A 4,331-nucleotide genomic window follows, 5' to 3' on the forward strand; every position below is an offset into this window, starting at 1 on the left:
CAAAAACCTCTCTAAACCCAGCTGATTTTTCAGCAACATATCAGAAAGTTTTCAGCTTTCTAAGTGAGTTTTAACTCACTTCTACTTAAATTTTCTTCTTGTTTCTTTCTTCTTAATACTTGGGTAACCTCTAGGAAGGTTTTCACACGTTTGCTTGGGCAAACTAAGGTGAAACCTCACCATTTTTGAGGTCCAAAGTGCAAATAAAATTCTGCTCATTTTTATTTCTTTTTATGTTCATATTTTGATAGAAAACTTGGTGGAATCTTGTTCCCACCAAGCTCACAACTTAGTCTATGGTTGTGGGTTTGTGTTTAGGGGATTTTTCATTAAAATTTTTGGGTTCAAACACCCCTTTTATTTCTGTTTATACATAACAAATCAATGATGAAAACAAGCACAAGACATCATCTTTTATATGATGAACTTGTGACTTGTGAAGTGTGAACAAATGGAAGCTTTGGCTTTCCAAACTAAGTTCCACTCCTTCATTTGAACATTCTATAACTTGTTAGATTAGATTTACTTTATTGTTATTCATGACCCTCCCACCATCTTCATGATGGTGTGTGTAGTGGTGAATCTTATAATGAGGTTTTCTAACCTCCATGCTTGAGATACATGATGTTATATGACAATACTTGATTGGACTTAGTTTTAGGATGTATTATTACCATATAAACTATACATAATTATATAAAAACATGGCTGAGTTTGTGGTGTTAATCAAACCATGATTAGCCATCATAAACCTAAGCTATCATATCAAAGATTCTAGAGTTCTTGTTATGATTCCAATGAGCAATTTGGGATCCATGAAACCACTAGTTATGGTGTCATAAGCAAACTCTTAGGGCTTAGATATTACTTTCATGTATACATACTTTTACTACTTTAAATTCTAAATTCCGAATCTTACCACCCCCTACACATCATGAAACCCTACCATCAAATCCTCACTCACAAGCAAACTCGTCACTCTTGGATAATCGGAAAGCATATGCAATTTTGTGAGTATACTCGTATTCCCCTTTTTACTTTTACCACTTTTGGGGTGTAACATGTTTCTCTATCAACAAATAAACACATGAACATTTTGCTTAAACACATGAACATTCCTATAACATGCTTGTATACGTGATGGCTTGATGCTTTAAACTTGGATTTATCTTATGTGTCGAATTTATCATTAACTTCGTACGAGCCAAACCGTGACATATGTAGCGCTATAGGATTAACGACCCGCCTCTTTATCTTCGGTTATGTCATGAGCATATTGCGTTTCCTTGGTTTGATATGTTAGACACATACCATATTTAAATGTTCATCTTGAATCACATGCTTGCTATGAGGAATTGTTCAAACTTATCTTTTGCTATGTACGTATCAAAATTGTATACTCGCCTTTGCTTTTGCATTGAATTGTATTTTAAACATGTTGCAGGTTGAGGTTTGATGATGCTATGAAAACGGACTAGCAAAGATGCCTAGATACTCACTTAGACGTCTTAGGTCAAATACGTTATATAAATTTCATATTTGTTGTTGTATTGTTCTCTTGTATTTTTTAATTTATTGTAACACTTATTCATGAATGAAATCAATTTATCTTTAATTCTATTGTCACAATTAGCGTTATGAGTGATGAGCAATCTTTCTTCGTCTCACTCCGATGCTTCCGCCATCGGTTGGGGTGTGACATCGACAAAATCCTTAAGTGAGGATATTGTCCAATTCATTGAGTAAAATCTTATCCTCAACTTCCATCCAATTTATAACGCCAAAATATACAAAAACATTATTGAGGTTTGTTCTCAATAAAGTTTAGCTGTATGGGGTGGACAACATTGTCAGACATCTTTCTTAACTGAAGATTAATAATGTTGTCCACCATCATACAACAAAACATTATTGATTTTAGCATGATCAAATTTAGAGGTTTAAGGTACTTTTATTTAGTGGCGTTCTTTTTTTCGGTAAAACGCCAAAAAGTAAAAAAATCAAACATCGTTCATTTGAAATTCAAGATTGTTGGCTGAAGGGTGTAAACTCAATAACATTTTGCTGCATGAGATGGACAAATCTTCAAGAAAAGGAGGCTGATTTCAGACTTTGTGCTTCCAAACAGCGACAAAAAACTACTTCAGAAACAAAAAATCAAAATAAATCATACGCAAGTCGAAACAGCTAGTACAGATACTTAAAAAGAAGAAAGAGACTGGTGACAGTGAAGATTTGGAAAATCAATTGTTTATATATATATATATATATATTTCAATTTTCTAAGACTGAGTATCTACACTGTGATTTCAGTGGTATAGCCGATGACGATGACACCCAAATCACCATTGAGGATCAACTGGTCCCGCAGGTAACTAGATTTAAGTATCTGGGGTCGTTTGTACAAAGAGATGGTGACATAGATAGTGATGTAACCCATCGCATACAGGCTGGCTGGTGCAGATGGAGGGCAGCCAGTGGGGTATTGTGCGATAGGAGGTTCCCAACTAAATTAAAGGGGAAATTTTATAGGGTAGCAGTCAGGCCCGCTATGCTATATGGAACAGACTGTTGGGCTATCAAGAAGACACAAGCGCGCAAGATGGAGGTAGCAGAGATGAGGATGCTGAGGTGGATGTGTGGACACACGAGGTTAGATCGGATAAGAAATGAGGTTTTTAGGGAAAGATTAGGAGTGGCTAGTATATCGGAGAAGATTAAGGAGGGGAGGTTGAGATGGTTTGGGCATGTGAAGTGGAGGGAAACGACGGCACCGGTTAGAGTAGTGGAAACTCTTACTGTCGAGGGGAGGAGAAGAAGAGGCAGACCCAAACTGACATGGGATGAGTAAATTAGGCATGATTTAGTAGAGTTGCATCTTTCTGAGGACATGGTCCAAGACAGGACTTCGTGGAGGCGTAGGATTAGGGTTAAGGACTTCTAGGAGATATTGTAGTAAGGTCTTAGGTGTATTTTAAGGAGGTAGGTTTTTCTTACTCTTTAAGGGACTTTTACGGTGATTGCCTTCTTGTGTTTATGCCCAAATGATGTTGCATGCATGCTATTATACATGATTTACATTATATTGTGTCACTCGGATCAATTTCTTGGTATGGGGGACTTCTTATTTTCTATATTCTTTGACTTGGTTTGTTGGTTTGTTGGTTTGTTGGTTTGTTGTTCGTTTTCGAGCTGAGGGTCTCTCTGGAAGCAGCCTCTCTATCCCTGTGGATAGAGGCAAGGTCTGTCTACATCCCACCCTCCCCAGACCCTATAAGTAGCTTTGCTATTTGTGGGATTTACTGGGTATGGTTGTTGTTGTTGTATTTCAATTTTCTTTTTCAGTTCATTGTTATATAATAACAACGCCATGAATAATAAAAACGCCAGACAGCCAAATGCTTGTTAAAACGCCATCATGCCATAAAACGCCCCAAAAACTCCCAAACTATACTAAAATTACTTTGGACAAGTATTATAAAAAACCCAAAATAAAAAAAAAAATAAAAACCAAACTTGAAAAGGTAACTAGAAACACTAACTACAAAACAGTAAAACTAAAGAGACGGAAAATTTATTATATTAGAATCTAAAACGCCAAACTTGAAAGATGGGACGTGTTACAGACTTTAGAGATAAAGCTTATCAAAAACAATAATTACAAACAGTAACTGAAACAACGAATACTTTATTATAATAATGCATCGCCTAACCTACGCGCCAAAAGACATCCTATAAAATGATACCTCTCAGCAACTTCCATTTCATCAAACCAAAAAAACAAACGCCAAAAGACATCCTATAAAATGATACCTCTCAGCTAATATGCTTTCTTGGATATTCAGTATTGTTCTTCGTGAAAGTTTCATTGAATGGATTGTTAGGTGAGGGAAGTAACTCAGTAAGATTTTGCTGCATGAGATGGACAAATTTTCAAGAAAAAGATACTGATGACAGGTCATATGTCATTTTGTGTTATTTGTTCTTGAAGAAGACTTGAATGAGAAGAAGAGATCAATGACACTGAAGAGTGGGATAATTATAAAGATGAATATCAAGTTGAAGAACAAAGCAAAAAACCCACCCACACGTCATAGATCTATGTCCCCAAACATCCACAAAAAGCCACTTCAACAGACGAGCATGCAAAATAATCAAACCGATGGGTTTGTTAAGTTTTACATAAAACGCCATATATTTGGTGACAGTTCTTGTAGTATTAAAGAAGAGAGAGTATGATGACAGTGAAGATTGTGAAGAGAGAACTGATTAGGATTTTTAATTTATTTTTTTCGCTTCTATTTTTTTCCCTGTGGTTGTACTATAATTTT

General features: G+C 35.8%; 1 long non-coding RNA gene across 1 annotated transcript; it reads left to right on the plus strand.

Moving 5' to 3' along the window:
- Positions 1 to 269: 269 nt before the first annotated feature.
- On the plus strand, positions 270 to 1,626 carry LOC118481894. Its single transcript, XR_004866267.1, has 2 exons — positions 270 to 1,010; positions 1,445 to 1,626. It is a non-coding gene; the product is annotated as an uncharacterized LOC118481894 (long non-coding RNA).
- Positions 1,627 to 4,331: the final 2,705 nt, after the last annotated feature.

Source organism: Helianthus annuus, chromosome 9 (genome assembly GCF_002127325.2).
Source record: "Helianthus annuus cultivar XRQ/B chromosome 9, HanXRQr2.0-SUNRISE, whole genome shotgun sequence".
Classification (NCBI taxonomy): Eukaryota; Viridiplantae; Streptophyta; class Magnoliopsida; order Asterales; family Asteraceae; genus Helianthus; species Helianthus annuus.